The sequence below is a fragment of the Dreissena polymorpha genome, chromosome 1 (genome assembly GCF_020536995.1).
Source record: "Dreissena polymorpha isolate Duluth1 chromosome 1, UMN_Dpol_1.0, whole genome shotgun sequence".
Classification (NCBI taxonomy): domain Eukaryota; kingdom Metazoa; phylum Mollusca; class Bivalvia; order Myida; family Dreissenidae; genus Dreissena; species Dreissena polymorpha.
In genome coordinates, this window is record NC_068355.1 from 22,642,941 (window position 1) to 22,666,476 (window position 23,536).

Genomic DNA, 23,536 nt, shown 5'->3' on the forward strand with positions numbered 1-23,536 from the left:
TGTTAATTGTCATTCTATACAGTCATGCGCCTTTAATGCTCTCTAGAAACTATTTTTATAAATTTGTAATGTTGATCTTATTAATATCAATCTTATGTTATATTATGTGAAGTTTTATTTACCTTAAACTTAAATGTCTATTTTATTATTTTATCCACATTTCATGAAGTCAATGTCGAAACAATGACACCTGAGTTACTGCACTGATTACCATGGTACCATGTGGAATACTTAATTGTAACATGTACTGTTACAATTTTGTTACACGTATACACTATATGGGTCTTGTTCTGAGAAAACTGGGCTTAATGCATGTGCGTAAAGTGTCGTCCGAGATTAGCATGTGCAGTCTGGACAGGCTAATCAGGGACGACACTTTACGCTTTTTTGGTATTTTTAGTTTCAAGGAAGTCCCTTCGTATCGAAAATCAAGTTTAGGCGGAAAGTGTCGTCCCTGATTAGCCTGTGCGAACTGCACAGGCTAATCTGGGATAACACTTTACGCTTATGCATTAAGCCCAGTTATCCCAAAAACAAGGCTCAAATAGTTTCATCATGTGATCTTTATAAAAGTGGTATACTCTTGTTTTCTCTCTCTTCTCGCTCTAGTTCCAAGCTGCAGAGAAAGAAAAAATACTGAAATAATATCACGTTATCATATTTATTGTAATAAAACGAGGCCAAAGTGTGTCTGGTGCCATGTGGAGTACGTAATTGTCACGTGAACTGTTACAATTTTTGTTACACGTATACACTATATGTTCATAAAGTGGTTCTATGATCAAACGATATAACGATTTCATAAATAATAAAGCACGGTTTGGCGGAAAATCTCGATGGCATATCTCAACGAAACTGATTTCCTCGTTGTGATCATCCCCCAACTTGGGAATGTAAAACTCGTCTATTGCTTGTTTTATGTTGTAATGCCCACTTCATACAGAGAATATGTTACTATTCTATTATTGCATAATTTATCGAATCGGCGAGGCTTAACATACCATGGCCTGAAATGCGTTTATGAGTATTTTAACCCTTTACCACTTAGATACGTATTTTCACGCATTTGTAGTCCCTTAGAAAGTACTTTTAAATAAAAGGCCTTTCTTCAAGTTTGTAAGGCTTCCTTTCCAACACTTAGAAACTGGTGAGTAGCAAACAACATAAAACCTGAACAAACTGTGAGTTACTCCAAGGCTGTTCTGGTTTTATGCTGTTTGCACATAGTCATTTTCACTTTGCTTCTAAATGGGAGAGGGTTTAATATTATACTGCGTGGTTGATATATACGGGAATAATTCAGCAAATACAAAAGCTTTTTACAAGTAAAAAAACTAACGTAATAAAAAGTATTTAAAAACATCTTATCCTAATGCTCACGCACGCGCATTGGCAATAATCAAATTGTAGTTCGGCCGAGTTAGATACATTGCTTCTTTCAAATCAGATAGTGTTGCAATCTACTATTGTTCTTATCACTTTCTCGCTTATATGGCTGGAATGTGAGCGGCATTAAAAAAGGTATTCAAGGTCATATGTCCAGTTTTCTCAGACTCATTTAGTCCAGTTACTCAGGACTATGAAATATCGATTGAATGGTTTCAATGTAAAATTGTATTGTTGGTATATATCAAATCGCTCCAAATCGCTTGGTGCAAAATAGTACCACATACCGTTAAATTTAAAGTACACAAGGTACCTTTTTGCACCATGGGTCGAAATAAAACTATGAAGCGCACGCAGATGAAATTGAAAAAAGACTGATCCTTTTATGCTACTTTGACTTTTGAGCTGAAAATACTGCCTATGATTGGTCGGCTAAGTAAGGGCATACGATTGCTGATGATGGACGTTAGGTTATAAAAGTTAACATATTATCAGAACTGTTAAAATAACTATATTGACTGTGATCTGTGAAAAAGGGGTTAAATGCATTTGCGTAAAGTGTCGTCCCAATCTGGGACGACACTTTACGCACATGCATTAAACCCCTTTTTTACAGAGCATGAACCCATTATAATCTGCTCTTGGTCTGCCATCCACGAGTGTTATTTGAAACCTTGGCGTTGACCCATGCCAAGTTTTGTTTTTAACTATGACTTGCAAGATTCAAAGGCTAACACTGGGACGGATGATTTAAGTCTATAAGTAAGGGAATAAATAATATATACCCACCACGTAGTTGTTAGATCATCAGGGGAATATTAGAGGAGACTAAAAGTTGATACGCTCCGCTTATGGAAATTACAGATAATTTTCATAGTTCACAAGAGGTCTCTAAAAAGAGAGTTTTATCGTCCATTTTTTCGCGATAAAATCTTCTGTCTACATTACCTGCACATTGAATAAGTAATGAATTTCAAAACGGAAGATTACAGATTAGTTCTGAAGTTTTGGAATCCTACCTTTGCGCAGAGACCCGGTGTGGTTTTATGTGATATGGATGAGAAGAAGAAAGAGAATTGTTATTTTTTTAAAGTGTTTTCAGACATTGTTTAGAATTTCAAAGTACCAACTTCTGTTATGGACTACTTGTTTTCTCCTGTTTTGTTTCCATAAATTTTCAGCGGAATTCCAAATGATAGAACGAGTACGCAGCGAAATTGTAGGTCAATTAGAACTTGAAGTAATTAGTACATTTAACAAACTACCTAAGCTGTCGCTAAGCAAATAGACGACAATGCATTTTGCTTATAAGAGCAAATACAACATTTATAAAAGAAAAAATATTTAGTTTCAAACAAAGTCCGTGTAATGTGCATAATATTCATGAAAGAACACTGAGTAAAATTAAATGCAGTCGTTGCAAACTCATGGGCAATGGTCAGTGGATACAGAGTCCGTCCATATACCGTATTTTCGTTTTTCGTCTTAAATTTGACAACCTTAATACGAAAATAAACACATATTTAATTCGTTTACCGATTTTGAAAGAACCTCAACTTACAACTACTGAAAACCAAATAATTTTCTTTTTTGTTGTTCTCATAAAACAAACATAAATAAAACATAGCCGTTAATTATACAGGTATGTTGTTAAACGTCAGAATGAGAAATATGAAATAAGACTCTTAATATAATTGCTTATTTATTTTTAAGTTTCATTACTCATTTCCAAAAAAAGATAGTTATCATCTATTCAAAAAGTAAATGCAGCTTTATAACAAAAAAACAACAACATTATTTTAACGTTGGCGCGTATATTAATTCGGTATATTGAAATTCCTATAAGCTTCTTAAAAACAAACAACAGTTTGTTTATGACTTGAAACTTAAGTGTTTTCGTTCAAAAAATTATTTTATGTGTATTTAAAATATGTCATGCATTAACCCATTTATGCCTAGCGTCTAGAAAAAAGGCATTGGCAAACAGCGCAGACCCAGATGAGACGCCGCTTGAGGCGTCTCATCTGTGTCCGCGCTGTTTGCTTACAGGAATTTCTGTAAGAAATATTCTAAATATATAAATAAAAAAACTAGACATCCCTAATTTTGGAATGAAATTGATCCAATTTATAATAATGGGAGAATCCACTGGGCATACATGGGTTAAAAGTCCCATTGGTCTTAGTTGCGCTATGGCTTTAAACTCCCTATTGTAAACACTATTTTCATATGACAAAATGTTGTTCCTTTGATATTGTATCCGCATTTCTCCTTCCCACATGCTTCAATAGCATAACTTTGATTTCCGATTCTTCTTAAATTATTAGAATCGACAGCTTTCCCTCATGACATCATCAAACGTTACTAAAACAAAACTTTTGTTGTTATTGAAGTATCTGGTTGACACATTCATTTCCTCGCATTTTCATTTTCGACCGCCGAATTAAAAAAAAAGTACCAGCTTGCACTCCTCCTGTTCAATATTATGGGCACAAAATACGTTTCACGAAATACGTTTCCTTTCATGTTATGCTCAATTATTCGTTTACTAATGAAGCGCTATTTTCTACCACTACATTATTGCAGTTTATTGTTAGTGATGTTCCGAATAAGAATTGTATGTCGATAACAGAAGCTCTGAATTATAAGTTCTGTTAATTTATAACTTAATTGTACATAAAATGTACAAGATTATTTTAATTTTGCACACACCATTACTAATAAGTGCTGCGATTCATTCGAAAGATCCCATGAGACCACATTTCAAAAGGCATTCTGACAAAGATTAAATACGGGCCGTACTCTGTGAAAAGAGGGCTTGATGCATGTGCGTAAAGTGTCGTCCCAGATTAGCCTGTGAAGTCCGTACAGGCTAATTAGGGACGACACTTTCCGCTTTTACGGTATTTTTGGTTTGCAGATAGTCTCTTCTTATAAAAAAAACAGTTGATTTGCCTCTTTACAAATAGTTTAAATAATCAAGCTCGCGTAACGAGAGCCTACACGATTGCAATGTGAATATATAAGTCGTGTTCTGAGAAAACTGGGCATAATGCATGTGCGTTAATGGTCGTCCCAGATTAGCTTTGTAGCCGCACAGGCTGATCAGGGACGACATTTTCAGCTTTAACAGAATTTTTTGCTTAAAGTAAGTCCCTTTTTACCAAAAATCTAGCTTAAGCGGAAATTGTCGTCCCTGATAAGTCTGTGCGGACTGTAGGCACATACATTAAGCCCAGTTTTCTCAGTACACGAATTATATTATTATTGCAATATCAAATTAATTTATGAACATGACTGATAAATGTTATAAAACATCAAATACTTCTTATGTTCTTACTTCATGGAAAATTCACGAGCAAATTAACGCCAAAACCGACAAATTGACTCGTGCTTGATATATAATTGATCACAATTTGTCCATGTTTTCTATGAACGAATTTGCACAAATTGGGATTACACAACTGAGTACCTGTTTTGAGTACAAGAAAGCAAAACATTATTTGCCATTGAAAAAAAAACGTTACGTTATTATTCTCGACTTCGTTTGAAATGTATTAAAGTCGTTTTATCGTTTTAAAAATAGTAATACGATCGTATATACGCGTAAGTCCTCAGCAAGTTTTGACTGTACAAACAATATATGCAAGGGTATAAAGCTTTCAGTGTCGCGATGTTCAGGGACTGTTTCTTCTGAACTTGTATTCAAGCTTATTATTAATTAACGTTTAAATTGCCAGTTACATAGTACGCTATTTGCTGTTTTCAGTAAATAAAGCTTTAGTTGTTTATTTTATAAGCATTCGCTATTTAAATGGTATGTGCGTCATGAAAACTGAAAAAAAAGATTTATCAAAATTACAAAATACGCGATGCAAAACGCGAACTTCACGAGGCAGTCAGCAAAACAGAACAAACTGGTTAAACAGTAACAAATTACATGCAAACACTTTAAACTTACATAAGATTTTTAAAGCACATAATTGGAACGACTGACACAAAATATTTGTTGCAAAATGAGAACTTTTGTGGTTTTTTAAAAACCTTATTGCCGGGATTTAACCATTAATCCTGTGAAAGCATTTCTTAAGTATGTTTTCGTTTCGTATGTATCATATCGGCTGTGCTCTGGAAAAAGGGGGTTGATGCATGGGCGTAAAGTGCCATCCCAGATTAGCCTGTGCAGTCCTAACAGGCTAATAGGGACGACACTTTCCGCCTAAATTGGACTTTTCTAAGAATATACTTTCTTCAAACTAATATTGTAATAAAGGCTGAAAGTGTCTTCCCTGATAAGCCTGTGCGGACTGCACAGGTCAACCTGGGACGACACTTTACGCACATGCATTAAAACCTCTTTTCACAGAGCACGGCTCATATGTATGGGTCTGTGGCTTTAGTATAAATCCCTCTATCTCACGGAAACATAGTAAATAAGAGCCAGTGTATTGAGCGAGGGTGCATCCGTGACGTTCAGTTACGGGTTGGTTGGCGGAAGATCGTGTTTGTGATCAGCGGTTCTTGTTTCGCGCATGTTTGGGGCAAAAGAAGACCATTCATGTTGCATTGGCCCACTCCATTGTGTCCAAGGACTCGGTAATGACGGTATGTAGGTCTGCGTAGAACTTTGTTTTCACTTCTTCTGGGTGAAGGCTTAAGAGCTGAGCATAGTACCATGCTTCCTTCCTTCCATAAATGGGAGCTAACTGGGAAGTCTACGATATCAATTCCGTATCTGACGAGTTCGTTCCACATCAGAGCTTTTCTAGTGTGGTATGTCTGTATGGTACCTGCGCACAGGTTTGCGCACGTAAAAATACGTCTAATGTGAGAAGAACTGTTCTCGTTCTATTTGTTTTCTTTTTGTTCCGACTGCTGGTGTAGGGCCCCCTTCCAGCCGCGATAAGCAGTCTTGGGAAGGTTTGAGCGAGCAATTATTTGGACACCTTTTCTAGCCCTTCTCTCATACCTGTAAGTGAGCAGTGCATTCTTGAAGAGGGCTGCTCAGTCGTCTATGGATCTGCCGGACTCCACTGCTGCTCCTTGTAACTTAAGGGGGAACCAATGACCTAGACCGCCTGCGTGCAGGATTACGCCTACGGCTTCCAGAGTGCCCGCATCTGCCGGTTCGTCGTTCGCCCGTCGCCACAGCACTTGTTGTTCCGATCGATTGGGCGAGGTTGATGATGGCAGAATGACTTGTGCGATGACTTAGATTTCAGTGAGGAAGATTTTCGCAGTTCGTCGACGAACAGGGTCGAGACGGCTTGAGACAGAGACGGTTGTAGTGGACGTCCACGATTTCCTTTGTGTCTTGTCGTGCCCGTAGCGTGCCACAACGCCTTGCTGAGAATCACCTTCTTGTCCGTTGATCGTCTGGTGGTTCCTCCGCGAAGTCCGCCGATTCCAGTATTCAAGCACTTAGGTAGAGATTCTTAATTCATCGAGGGTTTAAGAGGACCACCACGCTGGCATGAGTAAGTGCCGTCTTAATACGTTTCGAGTACTTGACACGTGATACCATTGGACGTTTTTCTTTAAATAAATCCCGTTTTTTAATTTTATCCAGAATCCCAAAGTACAGTTTTTTCCATAGACTTATTGAATGTTATAGAGTGCACGGGCATACATCACTCTGCAATAGAAACCGGCCATCTTAACTCGTTATATCAACATGCTCAATGATCACATTTCGTGTTTAAAAAGTCCTAAGGCCATTGATAAGCGTCAAATTATCCCAACAAGAGCTGTTCATGATTATGGATAATACGGTTTGTTTGCAATTTCAGATTAAACATAACAATTATCTAATGTGTGAACCTGCCCGTGAACTTGACCTACACGGTTGCCTGAGGAAATCAAAATTTTGAGGATTCACGACTTATTCAATGCAGAAATAACTACCCTTTCTGGAAATGTACATGTATTGCAATATTTTGACAAATGCTGGGTCAAATTTTAAGAAATAACAGGATACACAATTCGCGTGACCTACGTTCATTTACATGTACATTAGATATGTACATTTCCAGAAAGGAAATTCATTTCTGCGTTGAATAAGACCGAGTTCATGGAAATCGATGCACAATAGATGAAGTTATGGATGTTCAAAGCGACGTGTGTTTTCGGGTTGACTATATATATATATATATATATATATATATATATATATATATATATATATATATATATATATATATATATATATGTAGTAATGTCTACATTTACATTCACCCAACCTTGTTTCTTAGACAGACGCCGTTAACGTTGCCTTTGGTAAACTTGCCTACCAAACAGACACCAACCGTCCATATACGGCGGACCGTGCCGTTGACGAAAATACAAAATCGCGTTTGATTGAAGACCAGTCGTGCACCCACACAGCGTCTCACAACGTCTCATGATGGGTGAATCTCCGAGCAGATATTCCTCATCCGAAGCGTCAAGATTTACAACAGGAATGTAGGACGTAATCGTGAACCTTTAATTTGGTGAAACTCATAATTAATGGGTTTGTCGTGCGTTGTCATTTTTTGTGTGGAAAATCATTATGAAAATATATTGTAAAATGTAAAACCGTTCAATCGTTTATATAAAAAGATTGTCAAAATAATATGTTTCGTATCAGAATCTTTTTATGTGTTGTAAGTCAATATGTTTGGTAAAACAATGCCGTGTTTGGTAATGCATATTTACACAACTCTCTTCGGCGTATGGAATTCAGACATGTCTAGTAATAGACAACTAACAAGAACCCTAACCATATGAGTCGCGTTCTGAGAAAACCGGGCATAATACATGTGCGTTAAGTGTCGTCCCAGATTAGCCTCTGCAGTCCGCACAGCTAATCAGTGACGACACTTTCCGCTTTTATGTCATTTTTCGTTTAAATGAAGTATTTTCTTAGCAAAAATCCAATTTAGGCGGAAATGGTCGTCCCTTATTAACCTGTGCGGACTGCACAGGCTAATCTTGAACGACACTTAACGAACATGCAATAAGCCCAGTTTTCTCAGAACGCGGTTCTTATATGCGTCGTGTAGGACATTCGTCACTTGTCTAAAATAAAAGAAAAGCGGATGGTTACCATAATTTCTGTCACGAGTATGCATCTGCATATAGAGTGATAATTCCTATACTCAGGACTTGTCCATCGATGCGCGTGTCAATGAAATATCAAAATAATACTAAATAAAATGCATTGAATCAAACATTGTCCATATATGGATAATATACTCATGTTAAAGCATCAAAGGGCAGTGTATCGGGCAATCGGGCATATCCATAGTTTGAATATCAGCTGTTTATTGGACGAGTTGATATCAAAGTTATAAACGCTCTCGAGTCCGTTATCTGGGACTTGAACGAGTACTTGGTGTTTATAGGGGTAATCTAAAGAACGCTCCCATAGTGGGGATCGAACCCATGACCTTCCGATCGCTAGGCGGACACCATATCCACAACACCACTGAGTTCTCTAAGTCAAAGGCCGCTAAGTCTTCAGTTGTTATACACGTATTTCAGGTGATAGACTTAGAGACGTCGAGCTTTACGTCGGGTTATCGGAGGCCGGCGTTCAATCTCGTGAAGGGTTTCACCTTGGAGAGGTCGGCGTTTCATACACGTTTGAGCTAGCTACACCGGTATACGGACAGTGGGTAAGGATTACGCGAAGCACTCCTAACGATGTACTCACTCTGTGCGAGGTTGAGGTGGAAGGTGTTCCGTACTCTGCAGCCAATGGTAGGTTGCGTAATAAGTAAATTTTTAAGATATTTATAAAATTATTATTTCTCGGTTTCCTATTGAAAAATACAGAATCTATATGCAACTAGTCGGCGTTGGAACAGGCACATTACGTGAACAAAACACGTGAATTTATATTTGAGGATACATGTATTAACTGACCAGAGCCTAGAAGACAGTAGATAGCGACGATGCCGCAGTCAAAACATATACATACATGTAGAAACAAATCCTATTACAAATGCTCGTTCACGTTTTGACATGTTCTCATCTTCAGGCACACGCTATTCGGTTTTTCCAAGGTTATGTTCACATTGGCACTGCAATCGACGTTTCCGCGAAGGTCATGTCAAATCTCCTCTGCGCATCAAGCTGTTCCAAAACAGAGAACTGCACCAGTGCCCACTACAACAAAGCGACATTGACCTGCAGTCTGTTCGATTTCTTGGCATTCCATCCAAGAGACGTCGAAAATGGCATCACTGTTGTCAACAGTATTGCCATAAGAGAGAATTCAAGTGCAAAGTAGTTCGGGACATAAATCGTCAATTTTTCTGTCGTGTGTTTCAAAGCTACGTTTAGCAAATTGCAAAATTCACTATATTCAACAAAACAAATGCGATAACCGTATCTATCACCAATATACATACAAATCAGCTGTACAAACAGTTGACACACCTTACTATATCACACGTTCCTTTAAGTAATGGCAATTGTTTGTTTTCAAACCCGTCAGACACAAGACACAAGCCATTGATTCAGTACAAAACACTGCAGACACACTCAAAAAATGATTTAAAATTCAGTCACTGTCGTAGGAACGGTCAAACTCGGTCAGCAGCTGGAGCGTGCGCGTCGCGACCGAGGCGAGAGTGGCCCGCAGAAGATCTACTCACTTGTGCGGGTGACTGCTAATCCAGCTGAGTCCGTCACCCTCGAGCCGGACGTCTTCCACACTGCTGGGATTGCTGTCTTCTCCAAGATGCAGCGGATTTGTCACCCGCTGTTTATCGTCAGGAGCTCGCTGACCCGGACCTGCCAGAGGTCCCGTCTGTAGAGGGACGGGGATAGTGGGACAGCAAGATCACCAGTGTGGAGGAAATACGGGGCGGACTTGGGGATACTTTTGCGCTCGGAGTAGCTACTAGAACATCGAGGGGTGGCCTTATATAGGGACCCCGGGACGGCGGTACTCAATACGCTCAACGCACTCGGGAAACTGTCTCGGGGATGAAGACGACGGCCGGTGACGACAAGTGGGCCATAAAGGCGGATCTGTGTGCTGCAGTCCCTTGGCGGTGCTGCGATCAGACATGAATTTGTCTTGAGATTGTCTATCTACTAGTGCACATTAATGTCTCATTGGCCACCGTACCGTGCACTGGTCTATTTGGATCTAAATGATATCTTTGGCGAATACCCGAAAAGCCGGGGTAAATTTGACCTACTTTGGCTCAAAATAAAACTTTCTCCCCTGAAAGGTCACAGGGGCAGGTCGGACTATAAAGACCTCGTGAAGAGGCCAGTAGGACCTGTCAATAAACTCTGATTCACACACTCAGTTCAATTCCCGTTTTTGGCAGCATGTGCGTTTGGTTGGTTGTCACCATACCGCACAGGTGGGGTTTTCAACTGCCCCCCCCCCCCTAAAAAAACAAAGAAACAAAAAAACAGCAACACAAAACCACACCAGAAATTAAAAACCACACCAGAAATTAAAAATAATATTCCTGACTTAAAAATAAAATTAGAAAATAGAAGTTCTAAGTTTTTAAAGTTAAAACAAAAGTTTAAGTACTGTTTTATTATTTTACTTCGTGAGAACACATCATATGTCCTCACATGGTTTATTATGTATTTCTTCGTGATCAAAACATATGGTTTGTTGATTGTTGATTAAAGCCACACACTTTGCCTCTGCCCATAAATGAAATACTTGTTAATCAATACATATAAATCTAAAGCCTAGTTAGCAAGTAATTTATAATTTTTCAAACGGTACCGCTTTTAAAACCGAAAGTAGGATTTCTAGACGTATACGTCCATTTCGACAATCGCGATTATTTTAAAGTTTTACAACGAAAAAAAGATGGATTTCTACCTTGTAACCGCCAGATATATTTTAATTGGCATAGATAAAATTAAATATATAGCTTAGTTAGCAAGTAATTTATTATTTTTCAAACGGTTCCGCTTTTAAAACATACCGAAAGTAGGATTTCTAGACGTATACGTCCATTTCAACAAACGCGATTATTTTTAAGTTTTAAAGCGCAAAAAATACCGATTTCTACCTTGTAACCACCAGATATATTCTTATTGGCATAGAAAAATATGTTTCTTATTTATACTTACATATACTATGCCAAATAAGTTGTTTGGCTTTGAGACGCAGTTTTTTCCACATATTCAAACAACACTGTATCATCCGCGTCATGCGAAAATCGGTCTTATGGCATATGCGGCCAGAGTAGCTCAAGTCAAGCCTGCGCACTTTCCCACCAATGGCTACGCTTTCCGCTTTAAAAAAAGGCACGCAAGGTTTGGTAATAACTCCAGAGTAGTTTATTCAGTATTCATATTCTTACAAGACTGTGCGATTGCGCAGGCCTGGCTGAAGCTTCGTTGGGATCATATTGCAAAAGATCAATTTTTGCATGACCCGTGTACAAATCTCATTGCGTCTTATAAATAGAACATCTAAGCACAATACTTTCCGATAGAAAAGTGAATTCACCTTGTGTTGTTTATAGCAAGCTGGCAAATGTTCGTAGACTATTTTGACTTGCATACGTCACATGTGTGGTTAGATAATAAAACGATTTTCCTTCTACATGTATCATGGGCACTCTACTTTTAGGTAGTTCTGTCTCACAATACAAGACAAATGGCATTTACCGATAGGTTTTTATAAATGTCTTTCCCTAAAATGTGTGTTATTTGATATATTGAAAACAATACTGTCTTATCAACAGAGAGTAGTCTGCATTTGCAAATTTTGCTTTGACCAATAGCATGCAGCTATTCTGGCGACATGACTTCGTCGGCATCAAATTGCATCACAGCAGTTCTCAAATTTTAGGATTTACCAGCATGATTTAGTAAAATTATTATTATTGACAACGTCTCAATAACGTCTCTGTCACCATGAAGAAAAGTGTGCAAACGTCTTAGTGGTGTATTTCCTTAAAGCGATTTCCTTAACGTTACGTCAAGTTTATACTGAATGCAAAGACGATGGTGTGCTCAAGTCTTAATCCAGTCATTGTTACCATTTTCACATTAGAGACCCATGTGACATTGACACTTTACCGGAGAAATCCAAAATCAAACGATATTAAATCTCCGCGAACGCCAATTACAATGTGAAAGTTCTTAATGGAATATTTCATAAGATATTGACTGTAAACCAATGTCGACCAAAGTATGACGGCGAACTAATGGACGGATAGGCCAAAATCAATATGTGTCCCCTAGTTTGAAAAGGGGAGCAAATATAGTACTAATACAACGGTTCATAGTATTTTTATTTGAATTCACAACACTTTTTCACAGTACAATACTTTTCCCATTTAAATGAGATAACTTGTAGTTATCTACTTTAAATAGTGTGCAGGAACAGACTTGGATCAGCAAAAACACATCACTAACATAAACATGTAAATCTCTTTAAGTCACATAAACTATATTATTTCCATAACAAATTCAATGTTTAAGCAATAACTTTTACACTAAATAAATGCAACATTTTGCACATAGAGACCCTCATAACCATACCATTTCTTAAAGATAATTCAGATCCAAATTATTTTAAAAAGATAGTTCATGCATATTGCATGCATGACATATCTTGCGTGGAGTTCTGTCTTACATTGTTTAACAGCAATCTTTTCCCCAGCTACTCTGCAGTTAAATGTTTACTGCCATCTTTCAAGATGTCAACCTTAAGTTTCTAACATTCAAGCAAACAATGTTTTCCCTACCGCACATTCAAATAAATATTCACAAATAAAGTCATAGGAATTTAGGTGCCCACATAGAAAATCAATAAATGGTGTTGATTTATTTAGAGAGCATAGCATTGCACAACCGAAATATTTAGTATACTTTAACCTCTACGGACTTAACACTGGTTAGTAATAATGGATATAACAACATGAGTTGTGTAATGTGCTTTGTCTAAACCATACACTGCATGTAGGCAAGAATATAAACACTCCAATTTAATTAGCTAGACAATGCAAATGTATGAAACTTAATTTAACAGATAACCTGTATATAGTTTAGATAAATATTTTAACATTATTATAAAATACTATTTACAGTAATTTAACTTTAAGGACTATGAAGACATAAGTCAGACATATGCACACACAACTGTGCAATAAATAAGAGAGTTTTTAATCAATATGAGGTACACAATCAATTTATATAAAGCATTTAATAAGTTTCTATAAAGTTTATATAAACCCTATATTTACAAATGCAAAATGTTCATTTGGAAAAGGTGAAAATATTTACACATTAATGTAAAAATTGCATCTCAAAGTATCAATTAAGTTCAATGCAAATATGCTTGTATGGTAACAATTGTTTGATATGCATTTAAATTAACGCAAAATGTAATTTTATTTTCTATGTATCAATATGATTAATTTGAAACATTTCACACAATTAACAAACATCAAGCTATTTTCAGCTGTTAAGCAACAGAACAACAATGTTTCATGCATTCAATTACAGTTCATTATAAACAATCACATGTTTAAGGAAATATGGTCAAACTGTTACACAAATAGTAAACTGCCGCTATCATCAGCCATAAGTCAATTATTATCATGTATAATATAAATACAAGTACAATATAATTGCTACAATATACACATGTCTTTAACAGACATTTTTTGAGCAGAAAATTTCCTTTATCGTCGCAATTGCAAAACTGTAAGCATTGTATGGAAAACTAAATTTTATGATTTCAAATAAATGCCATTATATTTTTATTACACATGTTTTTTAACACTGAGTATCATATTGTACCATAACTATTAATTCATTGAACAGACGTATATTAGTTTAGTAAGTATTCCTCAAAACCCCAATACAAACTGATGGCTGAGTATTAAGTGTGTCATATTTTTGATAGCTGTATGAATGCACTTGTTATGTTGAGAGATGAACAAAATCATTATCTAACAAGGGATACAACTTTTTTTTCAAGCAAAAACATCCCTCTATCTTGCTTAAAAATATTCATCACTCTCGCTTGATTTGCAATTGACTGATTTCCAAGTTGAATATATTAATTTTTCTTAAAATAATGCAAAATAAAGTTAAACCAATCTTTCAATAGTTGCTTGACTTTATTTAGTGAAAGGCATTACATATACTAGTAACAAGATGTTCCTTTTGTCTAAAGGATATTTGCCTCTTCAGAATGTGTTGTTCTGTATCATTAAGAAAGTTTTAAATGAGCATTCCCACAAGCAATGTTTTTTATATTATCTGGCACCTAAAAGATGTACATGATGAAAATTGTTATTACAAATAAATGTTAACAGCGAAAATCAAAATGGAAACAATAAACGCATGATTTACATTGAAAATACAATCATTTCACAATCGCTATATATACAAGTGACAAATGTACTGACCGATATATACAGTGAGCACGAATTATTGGTCAAGTTAATCTGGTCGTCTAAATGCCTATACACAAACATATAAAGCATAATAAACTTTACAAAAACAAAAAAATAATTATCATAACTTTGGCCATTTTTCCTACACCTCATATTTTCGTTTTTAAATACTCAGTTCCAAAACAAATAAAGCATTTTAAACAACACAAAAGTCATTCATAAATCATATTCATGCAAATTAATAAATAACTGGTCGTGAATACAGAATAGACAATTTAAGGAAGATTAAATGATTTTGTCTAAAATTAATCAATATTTTCAAGAAATTGTTAGACAATAAACAATATTCTTGATAAAAACCTGACACCAATGGGCACACTTAAGAGTATCAAAGCCATAGCATAAACATTCTCCATCTGGCTAAACAATTCTTGTAACTACCACCTCTATATTACAGGTTAAGCCACAAAAAACTGAAGCATGTCTCATTACATGAAAATAATACATTTCTTTAAATTTTGTCGAAGTTACCAGCATCATTTAAACAGCTTTGACAAATGTCAAAATCAACATTCATAGACATATATTTACTAACATTATATTTTCCTTAACATTTCCAAAATAAAATGTCATAATACAGACACAGTAATTGGATAAACTTGTAAATTTTGCGCTTAAAATACTATATAACATTATTTCTTTTATCAAGTAATCTTAATCTTATTATATTTAAATATAGTTATTTAAAGCCTTCAACATAAAATGACTGACAGCATCATAGTTCCAATAAAACATGAACTATTGTTTTTCTTTGAACACAACTTAGTGGTCACATAAAAACATTGCTGGCCACAAGACTTTCTTGCTTTCCATTTTTTGTTGTGATTTGTCACTATGCGATTTCTGTCTGAATCAAATCACTAATTTTCCACGTGTCCCAATTCCAAAGATGAGACATTCAATTGTACATGTTCACACCAGACATGGGGTATGTAGAGACCTTCAATTGTACATGTTCACACCAGACATGGGGTATGTAGAGACCTTCAATTGTACATGTTCACACCAGACATGAGGTAAGTAGAGACCTTCAATTGTACATGTTCACACCAGACATGGAGTATGTAGAGACCCTCAATTGTACATGTTCACACCAGACATGGGGTATGTAGAGACCTTCAATTGTACATGTTCACACCAGACATGAGGTATGTAGAGACCTTCAATTGTACATGTTCACACCAGACATGGAGTATGTAGAGACCTTCAATTGTACATGTTCACACCAGACATGGGGTATGTAGAGACCCTCAATTGTACATGTTCACACCAGACATGGAGTATGTAGAGACCTTCAATTGTACATGTTCACACCAGACATGGGGTATGTAGAGACCTTCAATTGTACATGTTCACACCAGACATGGAGTATGCAGAGACCTTCAATTGTACATGTTCACACCAGACATGGAGTATGTAGAGACCTTCAATTGTACCCGGTATATGTTCACACCAGACATGAGGTATGTAGAGACCTTCAATTGTACATGTTCACACCAGACATGGAGTATGTAGAGATCTTCAATTGTACATGTTCACACCAGACATGGAGTATGTAGAGACCTTCAATTGTACATGTTCACAGCAGACATGGAGTATGTAGAGACATTCAATTGTACATGTTCACAGCAGACATGGAGTATGTAGAGACATTCAATTGTACATGTTCACACCAGACATGGAGTATGTAGAGACCTTCAATTGTACATGTTCACACCAGACATGGGGTATGTAGAGACCTTCAATTGTACATGTTCACACCAGACACGGGGTATGTAGAGACAAGCACATCTTAAACAGCCTTTATATCTCTGAGCTTTTTCGGTATGGGGTTAATATGATAACAACGGTAGCAGCAGGCTGTCCTTCTGATTTGCTGGTTTGATTTCGTCAAGGTACGTCTGAAAAAAGAAAGATTCATAACAGTTAATGTCAGTTGTTCATTGTATGTGTTACGGATGATAAACAAGAACAAAAATAGCACTTTTATACATTGAGTTACATGAAAAGTTAATCATAACCACTTTATTACCAACTAACTATAAATCTTACCATCAATCAGGAAATATGGGTTGATATTCGAGAAACATACATTTCTTCCATTGGAAAAATATCACCTTATCATTTATAACAATAAGACAGGGCCAACTAGCCAATAGCAAATAAAACGTGCTGGAGAAGAGTTTAACTGAGATGTATGTGTGAGGTAGGCAAAAGGCAACCGATGCAACCACATTTTACTTTTGACTGAAAACTTCACTACTATAAAATAAATGAACCAATACTAGAGCTTTGTCACGGACGTGACAAATACCCCCACATGCCACATTGACACAGGTTATTTTGCATGTTGTCTTCACAGAAAAGCGCACACCATGATCAATGTTTAAAACGCACTAAGTGACCCCGTGACCTAGTTTTTGACCCGGCAAGGCCCATGTTCGAACTTGAACTAAACATCATATAGCTACAACTTCTGACAAAGTTTGGTGAAGCTCTGATGAAAACTACTTGAACAACTAAAAACTAATAATAATGCTGTAATACGTGATCAAAACGAAATATTAAAACACTGCCAAATTTTATGAGAATCTTTATAAAAAAGACAACAATATAGATATAAACATCATGAACGTTTCCATACCAATATCTGCAATAAAATAAACCCAGAACAAACGCAAAATGAACAAAGATACCTATCAGAGTATGAATGCGCTAAAGCACTGCTAGACATGAAAAACAATAAAAGTCCAGGATCAGATGGCATATCTGCAGAATTTTACAAAATATTTTGGAATTATATTAAGCAATATGTCGTTAATTCTCTTAACTATTCTTTAGACACCAATAATCTAACAGAATTGCAAAAACAAAGCATAATTACTTTACTACCTAAGACCGCAAAGGACACCCTTTTGATCGATAACTGGAGGCCCATCTCGCTTTTTAACGTTGATTACAAAATAGCTACAAAATCCATTGCCAATCGTATAAAACCTCTTTTAAATAATATAACCAGTGTAAATCAAACAGGATTTATCAAAGGAAGATATAATGGCGAAAATGTAAGACTTTTGCAAGCAATTATTGAACTAATGGATGAAAGTAACGAAAACGGTCTCCTATTTTTTCCGATATAATAAAGCCTTTGACAGTATGGATCATGGGCTTATGTTTAAATGCCTCGCCATTTCAGATTTAGTGAGCACACCTTACAGTGGGTAATGCTATTTTATAAAGATGCAACATCACGTGTTACAAATAATGGTAATTTTTCAGATTTTTAGGAAATACGAAAATTTACGAAATAACAGAAAATACAAAAGCTTGCAAAATGGTATATAAAGCACTTGGGGTAGTACGCAAACTTTAACATAGCTTTATCAATAATACATTCTAAGTATATAAGGGGCAATATTTCTGTCAAAATGCTTGATACAGTTGTCTGCTCTTGTTTATAGGTTGGGGTCATGTTGGTAAACAAGTATGCAAAATATGAAAGCAATATGTCAAGGAAAAATTGGGGTAGTACGAAAACGTTAACATTTGCACGCTAATGGAAATGCCGACATCGGGGTGAGTAGGATAGCTCCACAATATATTTTTCATATATAATAGTCGAGCTAAAAATGGAATAAAAAAAGAAAACTACTTGAATAAGAGAGCGGACACCATGCTTAATTTTTAAAAAGTACTAGACACCATGCTCAATTTTCAAAACGCACTTAGTGACCCCGTGACCTAGTTTTGACCCGGCATGACCCACATTCGAACTTGACCTAGACATCATCTGACCAAGTTTGGTGAAGATCGGATGAAAACAACTTGAATTAGAAAGCGGACACTTAATACAGACCGACCAACAGACCGACCGACAGACTAGCTCATCCCATATACCCCCTAAACTTCGTTTGTGGGGGTATAATAAACAAGAAGGCAAGTTCACATGATTGTAAATATGTCTGATTTTATCACATTAGGAGCAATACTTTTTAAGATTACACACGACCAAAAAAACCCACAGCTGGATTGAACAATGTATTGACACACACGGGTAAATCTACATGCACCCACCAATCTCTGAAAGTGAGGCCATGAAAAAGGAAAACTAACCCAAGGTTCGCTCTGCATGATGTTCATAGACTGAGGGTTGTGGAGCATGGGGATCTCAGAATCTGGAGACGATGACTGCAAATGCTCTGCTACCCAGGTTTTCTGGAATAAAAGTAAATCATGTATCAAACAAAACAAATTCAAGGCAATACTAGCGTTTTCAAGGACAACCCCAACTGATTTCAACCCAACAAAACGTTTGTCAGTGCCTCGACCTATCATATCAACAAGGTAATGTCAAAAGATTTAACTAAAGCGATGTTCTAGAAGTTGTAAAGCATGTTGAAACTGTGAATGCATTCAATGCATTGAGGCTAAAATCAATAGAGAGAGAGAACATTAGTTCATTTTGGTTTATCACAAAACTTTATTTAAAGAATGTTTAAATAAAAACAAGAGCTCCGCGGTCTGAGACAGATGCCTCCCAAAACAGAGCCTTGACACACATCACTCAATTCCTTGATGACATATCGAATTGATACCAATTTAACACTTAATGTCACAGTGACCTTGACCTTTGAACTAGTGACCCAAATTTCAATAGAATAGCAATTTCTGCTGTCTAAGACTGATGTACATGTGAGGTCTAAAATCAATTGGTAAATTTTTTATTCATTGGAAACGATTCTCACACTTATTGTGACAGTGACTTTGACCTTTAACCTAGTGACCCCAATTTCAATAGGGCACATCTACCGTCCATGGTCAATGTACATGTCAAGTATCGAGCCAATAGGTCAATTTGTTGACCATTGATAGATCGGAAAGGATTTTCACACGTATTGTGACATTGATCTTTGACCTAGCGACCACATTTTCAGGGGTCATTTACTGTCCAAGGCAAATGCATATGTGAAGTATCAAGCCTATTGGTCAATTTGCTGACGAGTTATTGATCAGATGATTTTCACAATTATTGTGACAGTGACCTTGACCTTTGAACAAGTGACCCCAATTTCTATAGAGGTCATCTACTGTCCAAGACCAATGCACATGTGAAATATCAAGCCAATAAATCAATTTGTTGACAAGTTAGTTATAGGAAATCAACTGGTCTACCAGCACACGAACAACAGACCGGCAAACATCCCGCAAAACAATATACCCCCACTTCTTTGAAGTGGGGCATAAAATACACGTGGCGGGTTAACAAGAAATGGTTTAAATATACTTGTTCTAGAAAAAGTGTTATACATATATGAAGATTTACCAAATGCAACACTTTTTTATGTTTCAGTACAATAACAAAAACTAATGTGAGAACAGTTTAAAAGTAATTTACTTGTGTTTTATTTTGATTAACTTGAATTTACAGGGTTTACATTTACGCACTGTTATTTTTTAAAGTAAAAATTAACCTTGAATACATTGATATAGTGACGTGAGAATACGCCAAAGACAAGTGCAAGTATGACAGCTTGTTTATTGCAAAAGACATGTGCACATGTCGGTACTGGATTAGTCTCTTTATAGGCAGGGCTCTATTTCTAATAGGGGTCTGATGCAAAGTCGGATACACACTTTTTTTAATTGCACCCTTTCAAACCGACAAAAAGTGTGGTGGAAAAAAACATGTCAGAATGAGTGCACTGTTGTATATTAATTTAATATTTTAAATTGATTTATGACCAACACAATGTCCTATTGATATTCGACACACATTTGCATTTTTTAGAAAAACAAGAGCTTGTCACAATAGTGCCAAATCCCTGCCGACATGTGTTTGCGTGTATGACAACATTTGTTTTAGAGAGTAGAATAATATTTGTAAAACATGGCACCTGTGCCATCCATTTATATTTCAAGGATCAATTAGTTATATAGTGTTTGAGATATGCTGTAGAGAATACAATATAAGGAAATACAAGAGGGCCATGATGGCCCTGAATCGCTCACCTGACTCATTAAGATCAGATGAAAACTATGACCTCTATTGTCTACACAATGTTTTCTATGATTTGACCTAGTGACCTAGTTCCTGACTCTAGATGACCCAAATACAATCCCAATCCAGATTTCATCAAGATAAACATTCTGACCACAGTTCATAAATATTGGATGAAAACTGTGACCTCTATTGTCAACACAAAGTTTTTCTATTTATTTGACCTAGATTTTTACCCCAGATGACCCAAATACAATCCCACCCAGATTTCATCAATAATTCTGACCAACTTTCATAAAGGTTGGATGAAAACTGTGATCTCTAATGTCTACACAAGGTTTTTCTATTATTTGACCTAGTGACCTAGTTTTTGACCCCAGATGACCCAAATAAAATCCCAACCCAGATTTCATCAAGAAAAACATTCTGACCAAATTTCATAAAGATTGGATGAAAACTGTGACCTCTATTGTCTACAGAAGGTTGTTCTATTATTTGACCTAGTGACCTTGTTTTTGACCCCAGATGACCCAAATACAATCCCAAACCGGATTTCATCAAGATAAACATTTTGACCAAATTTCATCAAGATTGGATGCAAACTGTGACCTCTACTGTCTACACAAACAAATTGTTGACGGACGGACGCACGGACAAACGCAGGCACGCACAACGGACGCGGGACATCACACGATTACATAAGCTCACCGTGTCACTTCATGACAGGTGACCTAAAAATATGTGTCCGAGATAAACATGGACAGTTGTGGTTAAAATCCCATAGAAACAAGGGCTGTTTGTAAAACATGCATGCCCCCCTATATGGGCTATAAGTTGTAGTAGCAGCCATTGTGTGAATACGTTTTTTGTCACTGTGAATGGTGGTGGTGGTGGTGGTGGTTGTGTAGTAGTAGTAGTAGTAGTAGTAGTAGTGGTAGTAGTAGTAGTATTAGTAGTTGTAGTAGTGTTAGTAATAGAAGTTGTAGTATTAGTAGTAGTAGTAGTAGTAGTAGTAGTAGTAGTAGTAGTAGTAGTAGTAGTAGAAGTAGTGGTAGTAGTAGTGGTAGTAGTAGAAGTAGTTGTAGTAGTAGTAGTAGTAGTAGTAGTAGTAGTAGTAGTAGTAGTAGTAGTAGTAGTGGTAGTAGTAGAAGTAGTAGTAGTAGTAGTGGTGAAAGTAGTAGTAGTAGTGGCAGTAATAGTAAAAGTAGTAATAGTAGACGTAGTGGTGGTGGTGGAGGTGGTGGTGGTGGTGGTGGTGGTGGTAGTAGTAGTACTAGTAGTAGTAGTACTAGTAGTAGTAGTAGAAGTAGAAGTAGTAGTAGTAGTAGTAGTAGTAGTAGTAGTAGTAGTAGTAGTAGTAGTAGTAGTAATAGTAGTAGTGGTAGTAGTAGTGGAAGTAGTAGTAGTAGTAGTAGAAGTAGTAGTAGTAGTAGTAGTAGGGTTCGTGTCCTCATTGATATAAAGACACTGTGCAAATTTGGAAAGGATCGGACAAAAAATGTGGAAGATTTTCGAAAGTTTTCACAAAATAGGCAAAAACGAATAAACATGCAAAGTTCAACGAGCTCCTGCAGCCATGTTTTTTGACGAATCAAATTTCTTTGAACAACTTTTTCAGGGGAGCCTTCAAAGGTCATCCCTGTGAAATTTTTTGAAAATCTGATGAGCGGTTTCTGACAAGAAGATTTTTTAAGGTTTTTACCATATATGGTCATGGCGGCCATCTTGGTTATGTGATCAATTTTTTTTTAACAATTCTTTTGTCCCATGACCTAGGGATGCCCCACATGAAATTTAGTTGAAATTGGCTCAATGTTTTAGTAGAAGAAGATGTTTACAAATTGTTTACAGACAGACGGACGGACGGCCGGACGCCGGACGCTGAGTGATCACAATAGCTCACCTCGAGCTATCGCTCAGGTGAGCTAAAAAGAAAGTGAGGTAATTAAAGAAGAGGACTATAAACAGTTACTGTTCTTTGTCACTGTATTTTTCCTTAAACTCATCTATTTATTTTACAGTGAATTCTTCGTTGTTCAAATTAAAATATTATTGTAAAATAAGATAAATGGAGATATTAAAAATTGAAAAGCTAAAATATGTACTATAAAATTTAATTAAATATAATTAAAAAATATTAATAAATAAAATATAATATAAAAAAAAAATAAAAAAAAAAAATATTTAAAAATAAAGGGAGATAATTCAAAAACTACCGCCGAAAGAGTTATGGTTCATGTTCACTGCACTTCTTCTACTTGCCATCTGTTTATATTTCTAGTTTCAAGTTAATCCCTTCAGTAGATTTAGAGTTATGTTCCAGACCAAAATTTACTTTTAAATAAAATAAAGTGAGGTAATTCAAAAACTAAGGTAGATAGAGTTATGGTTCTTAGTAAGTGCACTTCTCCTACTTGCCATCTGTTTACTTTTTTAAGTTTCAAGTTAATCCCTTCAGTAGATTCAGAGTTATGCTCCGGACAAAAATTTACTTTGAAATTAAATACAGGGGGATTATTCCATAACTAAGGTAGATAGAGTTATTGTTCTTAGTCACTGCACTTCTGCTACTTGCTATCTGTTTATATTTCAAGTTTCACGTTAATCCATTCAGTAAATTAAGAGTTATGATCCGGACAAAAATTTACTTTGAAATTAAATAAAGGAAGATAATTCAAAATATAAGGTAGATATAGTTCTGGTT

General features: G+C 36.2%; 1 protein-coding gene across 2 annotated transcripts in view; it reads right to left on the bottom strand.

The window, feature by feature from the left end:
* Window positions 1-12,645: 12,645 nt before the first annotated feature.
* The window catches only part of LOC127874187 (uncharacterized), a 365,429-nt gene continuing 354,538 nt past the window's right edge, over window positions 12,646-23,536 (bottom strand). Inside the window, exons 13-17 of one of the 2 annotated variants that reach the window (XM_052418385.1) lie at window positions 16,442-16,735; window positions 16,310-16,397; window positions 16,171-16,214; window positions 15,951-16,126; window positions 12,646-15,862 (exon numbers count right to left, since the gene is read on the bottom strand). The gene's annotated coding sequence lies outside the window, so the exon portion shown is untranslated. Of the gene's footprint in view, window positions 15,863-15,950; window positions 16,259-16,309; window positions 16,398-16,441; window positions 16,736-18,947; window positions 19,035-23,536 lie in introns of those variants that run through there. The other variant, XR_008046690.1, reaches the window with a different exon arrangement.